This window comes from Protomyctophum bolini (assembly GCF_963924005.1).
Source record: "Protomyctophum bolini genome assembly, chromosome: 16".
Classification (NCBI taxonomy): Eukaryota; Metazoa; Chordata; class Actinopteri; order Myctophiformes; family Myctophidae; genus Protomyctophum; species Protomyctophum bolini.
The window spans coordinates 33,344,637-33,358,950 of NC_137877.1; the positions used below are offsets into that span (position 1 = coordinate 33,344,637).

Here is a 14,314-nt window from a genome sequence, read left to right on the forward strand (position 1 = left end):
CGCAGCCACGCACACACATGGTGGATTATTCACCAGCAGGCCGCTCCCCGTGATATCGGATACCTTTGAAGGATAACCGCAAGATTACCGCTGTAGTTCTTTTTAATAAAGCATATGACTTATCTTTTCAAATGGCTTCATCTATCATATCGTTATCTTTCTCATCATCAATGGCTAGTTTGAACAAAGCAAGTACAGAGGTGCTGATTACAGTGTGAGTGTATGGTTGGTGCAGCAGGTCAATGCGTAGGCAATTCCACTCGCGGGCGAGCGTCTCTCGATGAATACTTGACGGATTTCAACGGGATGGACGGGTGGGTGTGTGGGAGGAGAGGCAGAGGAAGTGTTGGCCTTCAGTGTCACACTGAGTCCCACCTGTTCTGGCCAGAGGAAATCGTGCCTCACCCCACATGAATGCCTCACTCCTTTACACACACACACACACACACCACCCCACCCCCATCCCGAGCTGTTTCAATAACACACCCTGTGTGTCCCCACAGTGTGTGAGAATTCAAACACTTCTCTGTCAATGGCATCTGTTCCCCGCTGCCTCTCCTTCCCCCCCACCCCCTCTCACACACACACACACACACACACACACACACACACACACACACACATTTCCCCAAACATTCCCTGAGGTCCAAGTGCACAGCTGACATGGTTGTGGAGGTTTTGCTCTCATGTTTGGCATTCTAGCCCGCTCCCATCCCCCTCAGTGTTAATGCCCTTTAATCAGAGAGGGGGGGGGGGGGGGGTGGTGGTGGGTGGAGATTATTGGGGTCTCCGATTGTGTGGCCTTAAACATGGAGTCACATTAACACGTTAATGTCCACGTGTCCGGTGCGTCCCCTCACAGTGGTATATAATAGTATCACTACGAGGTGAGCAATGTCAATAATGCTAATTATTTCTGTAGTGACAGTGAGAGCTCAGCGTGCATTGATCAATACGCCAGGTCTGTTTTCTTGGTGGTGGGGGGTTGTGCTCACTGCTTAGCGTTTAGCAGAGCAGTGGGTTTGGTGTTATCCTTGCCTGGCTGGCACGTGCACAGTTATATCGTTGACTTGTGCCTTTTGAGTATGAGCAGCATGATCTGAATGTGGGCCAGGGCTCAGACATGGGCCAATGTGAAACCACTGATAGAACACGGTATTTATAGACGTGTGTGTGTGTGTGTGTGTACGTGTGTGCGCGCCCAAGATGAAGTTGTGTGCGGTGGTGTTGAGGGACACTGTTATGTGTCTAGCCTCCTAACCCAGTTCCAGAGGTCAGAGGTAAACTACGTGGTCTTTCTATATTTTATTTTCTTACCCTGTCATGATCACCCCCCCCCCCTCAAGGCAGCCGCACGCGTGGCGCTGTCACGATTACAAATTAAAGCTGGCGATTAATTGTCACACAAATAATTGCACAGGGCAGATGTGGCAATTAACTTAAATAAAATTACTGACCCATTAATATAGTTTTTTCTGTCCAAAATAGCGGATAAGCTTGTAGATCTGCTATTTTTGAAAATGTATGGACAATTAATGATTGTGACAGGCCCATGCACACGCACGGACCCAAACTGACGAGCACTATACCCATGTCCTGTAGAACCTCCCACCTTCACATCGAAACCACTTTCAATGTCTCCCCCCGCCTGGCCACGTGTCTCTAACAAACTCCTGTCTCTCTGTTGTTCTATCCCTTATTAATATACCATATTATGAATGCTCTTTCATCGCATGGCCTTTTTTTTTAGTGGTGCAACCGTAATGAACAGTAATGTCCGTGTCCGCCTATCTATGTGACGTTCACCCACCACCCATGCACCTATGTGACTGTGAGCACGAGTATGACTATTAGTACCAGTAGGGGCGCTGTTGTGCCAGAAACAGAGAGAAAGACAGCCTGCTAATATGAGAGAGAGAGAGAGAGAGAGAAAGAGAGAGAGAGAGAGAGGAGTTGCACCACTCAGTTCACATGCACGGGTGTGATTTATTTTAGGGAAAAGGCTGTTACTGAGCAGGAAGTGTGCGTGCATCATGTGCATGTCTTTGAGTGTGAACACGTCAACAAGGGTGATGTCGGAAGGACAGGATTAAACGGTGGCAGCGGACTAGAGAGGATCAGGAAGAATGACGTCACTGTTGGGGAGTATCTCCGGTTTATGGTTTTCCATGAATTAATACTTCGTTGTAAGAGAGTGCCGTGCGAAAGCAGCAGAAACAGCCGATCTGTAATTTAAAAACTATTTAAAACAAAACGATAATAATAAAGTGTGTACTACTACTCACTACTGTGTAGGGCTGGCCAAATGGAGACATTCTATTAACCGGTTACCGTCAGGTCTTGCCGGCTAATTAAACTTTTTCTCTGCCATGTACGACGTTAATAAATGTAGCTAGGCTAACGGTACCTACTGGTGGTATTTACGCGTAGGTTCGTAGACAACTGTATACTCCATATATGAAAGCGCCGACCGTTTGTTTACCTTTGAGCATGGCTCTGGTTAGTATGAGTGAGTCCACGTTGTGTCTGGCAAAGCCAGGGTACCAAGCCTCCAACCACCGCATCGTTTAGTTTACCTACCACTACCAGCCAGGTTGTCTGCAGTGTGTCTGTCGAGCATACTCTGTGTCAATAAGACGGCTGAATAAACGTTCCACTCCTCGCCAACATAACAGCACAAATTGTCAAATAACTCTTGAGTGAATCCAACAGTCGAGCCATAAACTCCAGTAGCCAGTTCATGTGCGTAAATACACGCAAATTGCACGCAGACAGCGCAATGGCCACCATCCTGTGCCGAGAGATGCAATGATAGTTAATTTGACCAAAGTTTGGCGAAAGCCCAGTGGCTGCTGCAGTGCACACACTTTCCCTTTCGCCCCCCAAACAGCTCTGGAGTGTAGGCTAATAACATGGAGAAAGTTAGAAGAGGCCAGGGTGTGGGGTCACGGTCGGTAGTGCTGTCGCCTCACAGCTAGAAGGTCCTGGGTTCGATTCCTGCTGGGGACGCTGTGGGCGCTGGGGGTGTGTTCTCTCCTCCGCGTCATCAGTGCTCATACCCGAGGCAGGGTTGGCGAAAGGGCCTTTCTGTGTGGAGTTTGCATGTTCTCCCCGTGTCCCTTGGGGTAGGTACCCTCACAAAAACATGCAGTAATCCTGGTCTCTAAACTACCTCCCCCTGGCCTGATGGAGGGGAAAGGAACTTTTTCGGAATAACGTGTTCCTTCCACGCGCTACGTCCGGCCGGGGAAACTCTCCCTTGTCAGGTGAAAAGATGCAGCTTGGACTCCTCATGCATAGAAGGAAGCATGAGGTCAGTCCGCTGCCCCCCCAGGTGGGCAGAGAAAGTGTAGTGCCCAGGAATACATTAGATAATTGTGCACTGGGTGAAAAAATGGGTTACAAAATCGTGGGATAAAAATGTAATTAAAAAAAAAGAAAAAAGAAGAAGAGGCAGTCTTTTGTTTTTATCTTATCGGTTCACCATTAGCCGTTAGTGTTCGTCGGTTACACATTTCTTATTGGCTAACGGTTAGCCGCTGCTGTACGGTGTAGAAATGTAACTTAACACTCCAGTACAGCTTCAAACAATCGGGCCTGAGGTAGGGATGCAAGGTTGAAAAGTCTGTCTGTGGCTTTTAAAAAAACAAACAATATTGAACTAATAAAACATTCACAAGATCGTGTGACAAAATAATAACTACATTGGATCATCGGATCCATTAGAGCACAGGTTCTATTGTTTCATTTCCTGTAAAAGTAACGGTTTTGGACATGCAAGGGATGATAAGATATCGACATAAGGAGACGGACACGGACAGGAGCTAAATGATAAGGCTAAAAGACCAACGTAATCTGTATTCTGACAAAGAATGACGTCGGCCTACAGGGAACTGTTTTCCAACCGTCACCGTGGTATGAAAGAGTGAGTGAGTGAGTGGGTGGATGGACGGTGGTGGGGTTCGAAACTCTATACCTGGCTGTTGCCCAGGGGGAGGGACGGGTTTTGGCAGCACACCTGGACACTATTCTGTCTGATACTGTGTGTCAGTGTTCTTCTGCGCTTCTGCTTTGTCTGCAGTGAATCGTCCGCCTCATTTTGTGTTTGTGGCTCGGAAAGATGATCCTGCTGCCATTTGTTGCGCATTTGATATACCTTTTCAGAAAAGGTTGGCAGGCGACTGTCTGCAGGCGGGCCAGTGTGTGCATACAGCTTGTGGGTGTGGGGGGGGGGGGGGTACACTGATACTGAAGCCAGACCAATCAAATTAAACCAGTACTAGTCTCAGCCAAACTCCCCCCTAAGTGCCAATACTGCCGTAGGCTTTATAGTAAATGGTACACATCTGAAAAGAATAATTGGCCATGATTGCTCGACTACTGGCTAATGTGTCTTAAATCGTCAAGTGGCATTTTTTTCCCCAGCGTGCTGAAGGGAAATCACCATTTCATAAATCAGTTATTTTAGAGTTAGATTGTGTGCCTTTTGTTTTTCTTTCTTTTCCCCAGGGAATATGCATTTTGCACATAGAGTATAAAATAAAACCATTTCTACTTCTCACTTTTTGATTAATTTCTTCCTCACACCACCTGAATCTCTTTTAGCGGCAGTAACACAATCGTGTCGCGGTCAGAGGCTAGCACGACATGACCGCTGTGTTGTGAATCTCCCTCAAGGTCAGAGGTCACTTCTTCTTGTGTTATTAGCTCACACCTTGGACTCAGGCCCAGGAATTATGGATCCTAGAAAGTAGGAAGAGGAGTCCCTCATGACGAACTAAGGCCTTGACTCCTACTGTGTGTGTGTGTGTGTGTGTGTGTGTGTGTGTGTGTGTGTGTGTGTGTGTGTGTGTGTGTGTGTGTGTGTGTGTGCACGCGCGCGCGACGCACCACATTGCAGATATTAAAAAGGACAACAGCATGACACTGTCATCGTGGTCTGTCCTTCTCCTACGCAACAGGTTGTGTTTAGGGAGCCCAGCCACGAGGCTCAAGCTTGGCTCACAACAAGCACCTCGCTCTCACACACATTTCACGCTGCTCTTCGTCACCATGCAGATTGCAGATCCCAGTCTGTCGTAGAAGACGCCGCAGGAGACCAAGTCATCCCTGCTGGCCGATATTCAGATCCCACTGTGAACATTTGGTATAGCTGCTAGCTGTTCCGGTTGCTGAAGTTGGATAGTAACAGAAATAGGGAGACGTAAGACGTGTTACACTTTCATCCATGAGTTTCAGTATTTTCCACTGTGGCTTGACGAGAGCGAAAAGTCATGGGTACGAGCGAGTGTGTGTGTTGGGGGGGGTACAGTAGATAGAATCGGGATCGGGACTCAAACGCACGACATGCTGGATTACAGGCCTAGGTGCCTGGACCGCTAAGCCGGCCCAGGCCACCAGTGAGTGGTTTTGAAGAGAGATGGCTCACTCAGAAAGGCAGAGATCTGTAGAAATAGAAAAAGAGCCGAAATGGAGAGAATGAGCGAAGGGGGGGGGGGGGGGGGGGGGGGTTTGCAGGGTGAGATTGAAGGGGCTGGTTATATTAGAGTGTGTGACCAATAAATGATTAGCTCTTCTTCACGACTTCAGTCTGATTGGTTACACCTCCCCCCGGGCATTACCCGCAGTACAACTAGCTTTATGAGGGCGTGTTTTTAAATAGTCTGCCTCTAACGAGGCTCCCGAGGTTAATGCAGTTACTGCAGTTACTAACAGCTATGAGTTCTAAATGCAATTAACCCACACACAAATGGAAGAGAGGGGAGAAGAGACAGAGCAGAAGAGAGAGGCGGCAGAAAGTTGGGTCTTTTCGCTTGAGTGATGTCTGCCATTTATTCATTTGCTGAACAAACAGGGTTACAATTTTGCAGTTCTCCGTGCAGACTTTTCATTTTATTTTACATTATTCTCATGGCCGTGGTATTTGTACCAAATCCAAGGCCTGCATTCATTTCTCTTTCTCATTCCACGAGGGAATGTAATTCTTTCACCTGATGGAACTGTGGCCCTGCCCTAGAGCTGGACCCCGGCTGATGTAGTTAACACAACAACTACGCAATGTCAAAATGCAATTATGTCAGACGTGTGCTTGTGTGCAGCGCTATTCATGTGCATGTCGTCACTGTTGGGTAGAACCCTTGTATGTTCAAGACCGTTACTTTTCATACAATGGAAGGAAAAAAATGAACAAATACTACTTATTTAGCCTCAAGCTTTCTCTTTTTAATAATTTTCATTGGTTAAAAATGACTTGTACAGAGATGTAAACAATTTCCCCACTCTGGGCATGTCATTATAGGTAAAGATAATTTTTTAATGAAAGATTATTCAAAATGTTTTAAAAACGCGTGCATGTACGCGTGCGAACATGTGCTAGTTTGCTTTTTTTCTTTCTTGCCTAATGTCTACACACCGCACTCTTGTTTGTGGGCGCAGAGTGATTTAAGAAGACAGACTTTGATGTGCCCCGGTCAAGCCGTGACTTCTCCGTGCAGCTGCAAAACACAGTACAAAAGAGTCTGAATCATGCCCTCTGCTGAGTTCAGCGCTGTGCCCGTCTGATTTGTGGCTTTATTCCTGCCTTCCTCTGTTCATGGCCCGAGCCACAAGCTCCTACCTCTACTTCACTTAATGGGATAGGTTGAAGCCGGAGATGTCATCTGGAGTTCCATCTTTTACCCCGGGTGACACTGAGGCTGCCGCCTCATCCCAGCTCTCTCTTCTGTACTAACTCTCCCTTTATCTGATTTTGTGCGTTTTCCGCATCCATCCATCTGAGGTTGGTGATTCGATTCAACAAGCCCCCCCCCCTCCCCCAACCTTGTTCTTTCCTGAGTGTCGGTCATGTAGGTCGGTCGGTTTTGTCAATACGGCCTCGTCCCTTGATCTATCGCGGGAGGAAAGTAAGCTGATTGAAGCATGCGGCGGAAAACGGGGGGGTTGGGTGGGGTCAGATTGAATGGAGACGGGGGAGGAGGAATGGGCAGATGATGAAGAAAATGGTTAAAAAGAGAGAGGGATGAGTGGATTGATGGACGGAAAGGTTGAGACTAATCGAAGAGGTAGGTCGTCTCTCCTGTCTGGTGGTATTGATTGCCAGCACTGGCCTACAGTATATGTTCGACTCTTTTATCTACAGCTGTTGTCTTCCTCACTGCTTTGTGGTTTCCTTCCTCCCGTAACACACTCTCTCTCTCTTTCCTTGGCCTCAACATCACCTCCCAAATTCATTTACGATTGCATTCTCCTTGTTGTCCCTCTTTTGTGTGTGTGTGTGTGTGTGTGTGTGTGTGTGTGTGTGTGTGTGTGTGTGCAAGCAAGCTTTGAGCCGAGGCCCGGGCAGGACTCCAAATGGAGAGTGATTTTATCACTGTGTCTGGCGTGCCATTTCCCTGCACATCTCATCTCCTTTAACGGACAGGGCCTCCTGCTCAATGTCATTACTGCCACTCTGACCCTACATAAACAACACACACACACGCTCGCGCACGCATGCTCTGCCTCTCGCACATCATGACATATCGTCACACACTGACCAGTCTGTCACTGTCAGGACAGATGTGGCACCAGTAATTGAGTCTGAGAGAGACACAGTCGTTGCGTTCCCATCAGAACACATGAGGACATGTACGGTAGCGCGGCGGAACGCTCCGAGAGACAATAGAAAAGTGCTGAATAGAAGATGTACCACACTGTGAATAGACCGCAGCGTCGGCGAGGAGAACAGGATGAGGCCACGAAGGGCGGAGCAGAACAAAGCGAGACAAGAGGCTTTTATCCCGTTTGCTGTCCGTCACTCGTAATATTCTTGATGTCAGGCAAAAACCTTGTATGTCCTAAACTGTAAAATGGAAAACAGAGTTTCTAATGGACCCAGTGTACTTATTTAGTCACAAGCTAAATAGATACAAAGTTTCTGCCAGACAATATGCTGGAAAGACGCACCGCTTCCACCAGGTATAGAGCAAATGAGAGACTCACTGGTCATCTAAGTCTATGGCTACAAACGGTCATCGATAACATGAAGTCTACAGCCTAATTTATACTTCATGTCTCACTCAGAGTCATTGAAAATAAGTGACTCTATGCGAGCTGCGTAGCCATGTGACGAAGTACAATATAAAAAGCTTGAAGTGGACTGCGGCGAAAGGGACCTGAGGGGCCTCCCTCTTGTCCCAAATATCACTGCTGATAAGTAGGCTACAGTTTCAGAGAAAACTTGCTGGGTCACGGCAAGAATGCGTCATTAAACCTGCATTAACACTCTCATAGCACAAGGACACAGTTGAACACCTACACTACAAGCTAATGAGAAAAGGTTCAACTGTGTGTGTGTGTGTGTGTGTGTGTGTGTGTGTGTGTGTGTGTGTGTGTGTGTGAGTGAGTGAGTGCGTATAGTGAGTATGTGTGTGCTGCATATGTTTATTAATGTTTATATAATGGGCCAAAGATGCACCACTGCTCCTACGGTTGATGATTTGATTAGCTAAGCGCTAACCCCCCAGGGGCCCGCTGCCTCCTCTCTGTGAGATTAACACAACACAGCACGGTGTGAATATGGATGCTGTTGAATATGGATGTGAATGGGCAGGCTATGATAACTGTGTGTGTGTGTGTGTGTGTGTGTGCGCACACACGTGTGCGTGACCGCGCATGCGTGCACCTTTTAAAAGTATGTGTGTAACAGTAAGAGTGGAACAGGAGAATAATAGCCTCCAGGAGTTGTCAATTTGTGGTTATTGTTAGTAGAGTCTAGGACACCGTTTGATCTTGGTAGCAACTTTGAAGCCTTATCTGAACATGGAGGGGAACGCAGGACAAGTTGCTGCTTTTATATGGTTTGGGGAACAAGTGCTGATAACCCTGTTGACATATATACATATACACTCACACACACAAACACTGGCACAAGCGTGCATTCACACACACTGGCGTGCGTAAACACAGTCGTAGTTGAACATACTCGTGCAGGTTATTCGGTCAAGCACAGGCCATTTCTCGCTGCAGCAGCTGAGCATACAGTTAGTGTATTAAGCAGTGGTTCCCAAACGTTTTAGCTCAAGACCCAAAAGAGAAATTAGACTTTTGCACCTAAACTAGTGAAAATAGCAGATTTACAAGCTCACAATGCATTGCTTCCCACAGCGTTGTGAGCTTTGTAGATCAGTTAATTTCACTTCATTTATTTTATTTCTTCATGAAATTACTGAAAAAAATAATCATTGAATTTGAATGTTTTGAAATAAAACTAAATGTAGCAAATAAAAAACGACCCAGTGTTTGGGAAGCAGTGTATTACGGAATAGTCAACAGTCAGCCCCTTCCTCCCTCTACACTGGGTCTTTCTGTATTGTGTGGCTACACTGGTGAAAAGATTAGTGTCATACCCACATCGTTAGTATGCTAATCACTGCCTCATTATTGGGAAAGGGAAACAGCGGTTTAGTTTACTTTAAACACATGATGTAATGGGTGGGATGCCCTGGTTTGTTTTGAGTGCCAACATGGAAGGAGTGAAGAAACCTTGGGAGACTCGAGTCCACTGGTGGAGCAGGTGTACCAAAACGTCTCATTTTAAGTAATTGCCATATAATTACAATTATTTTGTTTAGATATGGACTAACTAATAGGTAAATATCAAAACTTGCCCATTATCTGTTGCCTTACCTTTAAGCCTGATTTATATTTAGTTGACACGCTGGTGTTGAGCGCCAAAAATAGCTGATCTACAAGCTCACACAGCGACACCATGTGCCCCAAGTCGTCACTATAAAGTACTACTGTGGTGAGAATGTGTAGGTCTTAGGCTAGTGTTATTTCAATGAGCCAACACTCCTATTATATGTCAGCTGAACAAACTACACACTAGGAGAACTAGCACTCCTGCCGGCACTGCCTACAGTCTCGCAAGATTACACAGGAAATGGATGCGCCTCATCTGTTGACTACGACACGTCTGTCACAGATGCGTGACTGCCACTGTTTTGGAGAGACACGTCGCTCCCGTGTGTTGCGTTCACATGGGCAGACGCAATGACGCAGTATACCATTAATTCATTCCGTAGTTTTCTCGAGATCATCTGGGCCATCCACAAGAAACACGAGATTTGATTAATATATATTTTTTTATATTTATTTACCTTTTTTTTTGTAGATGCCACTCATTGTAGAAACAGCGTACATGATAATCCGCTGTACATGTGCACGCGCACAGGGTTATTAGTCTTGCTCAGAATGGCATAAAATGCACAGTGGGCGCACTACTGTGTTCATTGTCAATGGAAGCTGCAACAGCGACAAATACACTGTATATCTTTGCGTCTTTGCGTATTCCCGTGTGAACTCAGCATATTATAGCCCCGTCCAAACTAAAGATTTGCAACACAACTCGTTGCAAATTGCAACCAGTTGCAGTGGTCTGCATTGACTTTTGCAGGTTCGGCACAGTTTTGGTGTGGACTGGGCTTTAGAGAGACCCGCTTCTATCTTAAAGAGACCCTGTTTTAGAGAGACACACCACTGTCTAAGGCAGACTGACGAGACTCGTCATTTTACAGTACACTACACCCTAAAACACGGTGTGTGACTACACCATTAAACTCATTTTTAATGATGTGTGTGTATGTGTATATACACACACACACACACACACACACACACACACACACACACACACACACACACACACACACACACACACACACACACACACAAACGCACAGACACAATCACTCCCACCATCTCGGCTGACTGGTGGCCAGACAGGCAACATATGCTGCCACCTGTGCTCTCGTGCCAGGGTTGTGCTCTGCCTGGGGGGCCGTATTGTGCGTGCGTGCGTGCGTGAGAGAAAGAGAGCGAGACAGGGAGAGTATGTCTGCCTGAACTCCCCTCCGGCTCAGACAGACAGTTGCTCCCCTCATCTGCTGCCCCGCTGGACGGATGCCTGCTGGTTCAGTAGCTCTGCCCACCTCCATTAGCCCAGCCCCGTCATTGTAGAGGTTTACACATGCAGCCAATCAGTCTCTCGGCCTCTCAGTCGTACACACGTAACACAAACAGACGGACGAAGCATTACACACCAATGACCTGCCGGCGTAGCAACACCTTATGATTTATATGTGTTTGCCTGCCGATGTTGCACACAGATCCTCTACGATGTGGTTCCCAAACTTTCAGGTCGAGACCCAAAAGAGAGATTAGACTTTGGCCCGCTTTCACCACTTCTTAATTATTTGTTTTTATTACCGGTATTTATGGAATTTCTTAGATTTGTGTGTTTGTTTTAACATTTATAATATATATATTATATATTTTTTTTTTATGCATTTCTTTTTGCTCGAGTCGTGATCCGTAAAAATGGGTCCCGACCCACTGTTTGGGAAACAGTAATCTAGTCTCCGTGTTGTGAGCTTGTAGATCGGCTAACAAAGTGTAACTCAGGCTTTAATCCCAACTATCCCCTTCCTCTGCTGATGTGTGCATGTGCACTACACAATTACTTTAAGATGAGGCTGGACTGTGGACTTACTGTTACTGCCCACCACTATCACACGTTTGGATTAAACTAGGGCACCTGGGGAGTGATCGAGCTTTGTTCAATGAGGAAAATGTGTGTTTTTGTGCTATTTTGAGTTCACATGCACAGATCCATGGTCAGATGGCTCATGCTATAACTGGTTCTCTCCTCCTGGACATCTTTAATTGGTCACAGTGCCTTACCATCTGGAGCTGGAACGACAGATAGAGCGAGAGAAAGGGACGGATGGATGGATATATGGATGGAGGGAGGAGCGGGAGATGGAGGGTCCTTCGTGCGGTGAAGTGAACAACAGACATGGAGAGATGGAGAAAAATAGCTTGCGCAGCAATGCGACGATGGCTGTGAAGTTGAACCAAGCTTATTAGTTTTAATGTTTGCACCACTGGTAATATGTTTGGCAAAGTGAGCGAGTGTGCGGTGTGCGGTGCGTGTGTGCAGATAGATGTGGGTTCTAATTGACTCCTAGGTGCATGTTTGTGCTGAGGTTGGTGCTCCGGCGGCAAACACTGATAACAGCCTCCAGGCTGTGCTGACAAACACACTCAAAGTAAAATGTCAAATGAGCCTGCAGGTGTCCCAATTTCGGCCATGTAGGCTACATAATCCAAACAAGAATGACTCAGTCATTGGTGCAGTGCAGAGTATGAGTTTTTATGCCGTTTCAGACTATGGGTTTTATGGGTAAGTCTCCCATTAGCTTAGAGAAAGAGAAGTAGAAAATGTAGTCCAGGTGCTATTCAAGCACCTGGCAAAATGTGCAGTGAAATTACGGAGTTATTTATTTTGATGTTTTTTTGTGCATCTGTAAAACTTTTCTGGCAGAGCCTGCGTGCACTCATCTATGACGCTTGCTCTTTCTCTCTGTCTCTCCGGAGCCTTCAGTCTTTTGGCATTAATTTATACACCTTTTATTATTAGGAATTTAGGATGCACGAGGGGGATTTGGAGAGAAAGGATGTGTTAGGCGGATAAAAACGGAGTGGGGCAGAAAGCCAATTTGAGAGGAGATGAAAATGCCGGATGAGAGAAGATCAGGCGACGGAGGGCGATACTGAGCGGTGGGGTGTGTATGGGAGACGCCTTGAGTTCAGGCGTGATGAGCACGTCGTTTGATGCGCTAAAGGATTTCAGTCAGCGATCGCTTTGCTCAGAGCTCTTCTCAAACGCTCTTAAGGAAGATTTGTCTTTCATACACCCACCTCTCTCTGCAGACCTCCCCTCCTCTCACGCCGTGCCTTTTTAATCCCTCGTTTTTCTCTTCCATCTTCCTTGCTCTGCCTCCCTTTTTTTCCCCCCTCGTTGATTTCCTGGCTGGGCCTTCGGTGAGCGGTATAGCGTATAGTGTCGTATTCGGTGCGTTCCGTGTGTGTGTATACTGTGCGTTTGTGTGTTTTGCTCCACGTGTGTGTTTGCGTTTGTGTCAAATCCCCCATCTCCTGTCTTTGTGTAAACAACGCGTCATATTTAAAGCCCCTCTTCACCAATCCTTCCCTTATCACAACATTCAGCCTCTTTAACTTTGCATCATCCTTATTCTCCTGCCACAATAAATCCCTCTCCACTTCACTCACCCCCCCCCCTCCTCTCATTCTACTCTTTCTGTTCACACTAACCCATTCTCTCTCTCTCTCTCTCTCTCTCTCTCCCTGCATCACGTCCAGTGAGAAAGCATGAGAATTGCACCAATTAAACAAACAAATGCATGCACAGTACGACACAAGTCTAAACACGTACTGTACATACTGTACACCACACACAGACGGTGTGTAGTCTTGTCATTTGTCATGCACGCCGTGGGTCTCTGGGTGTTGTGATTCAGCGAGTCGACCCAGTCAGGCTGTGTCACAGTCCTGAGAGAGGAGGAGGAGGAGGCAGGTTGGCATGACGATGGCAGGGTGTGCATAGGGGGTTTTGCTCAGTCAGTTAGATACTGTTCTATATGTGTCAGAGAGCAGCTGTCCCTTCAGGGCTGGCAGACTGCCTGTGTGTGTGTGTGTGTGTGTGTGTGTGTGCGCGCGTGTGTGCGTGTGTGTGTGTGTGTGTCATAACACCTGATTTCGATCTCAGTGTCCTCAGTGTATACTGCTCAACAAAGCCAAAGTGCCGTAACTACGAGAATAATTGTTTATCCCCCAAAATCACGAAGGCTAATTTGACCTTTGGGATACACAAATAAGTGTGTCCAAATCGTAGTTACTGCACTTTGGCTTTGTAGGGCAGTATTGTAGCCATGATGGAGATTCATTTTGGTTACACAAACGCACGCACCCCCCACAGAGAGGCAGATATTATTGATCTAACTAGACTTTTGACCCCGCAGCATCAGAGCTTGTAGGTCTGATATATGAGTCAATGATTGGTTCACAATGTACTGTACAATAGAAATGCCATAGTGCTGCACGTGTGTGTGCGTGTGCACGTGCGAGTGAGGAGGGATAGAGCTAAGGAGAGAAACCGAGAAAAACAGCACAAACGGATAGGCTAATTGTCTCCCGTAATGAGATGGTAATGCACCAGGGAGTGGTGTGTGTGTGAGTGTGTACGTAAGCGTGTGTGTTATGTTGGCGTAAACGAAAGGGGAGAAGAAAATTGTTTGCCAAAATAAATAAGTGGGACAGACAGAGCCTGCAGACGAACGACAGTGTATGGAGACAGGATGCTTTGGAGACCCCCTTTATTAAATGGAGAGCCCTTTTCCTCCACTCACTGTGACCTGTACATTCTGCTATCACACACACACACACACACACACACACACACACACACACACAC

The 14,314-nt window shown here is 46.6% G+C and overlaps 1 protein-coding gene across 2 annotated transcripts in view; it reads left to right on the forward strand.

Moving 5' to 3' along the window:
• The window catches only part of igsf3 (immunoglobulin superfamily, member 3), an 84,516-nt gene that overhangs the window by 20,710 nt on the left and 49,492 nt on the right, over window positions 1-14,314 (forward strand). The gene's annotated exons all lie outside the window — the stretch shown is intronic.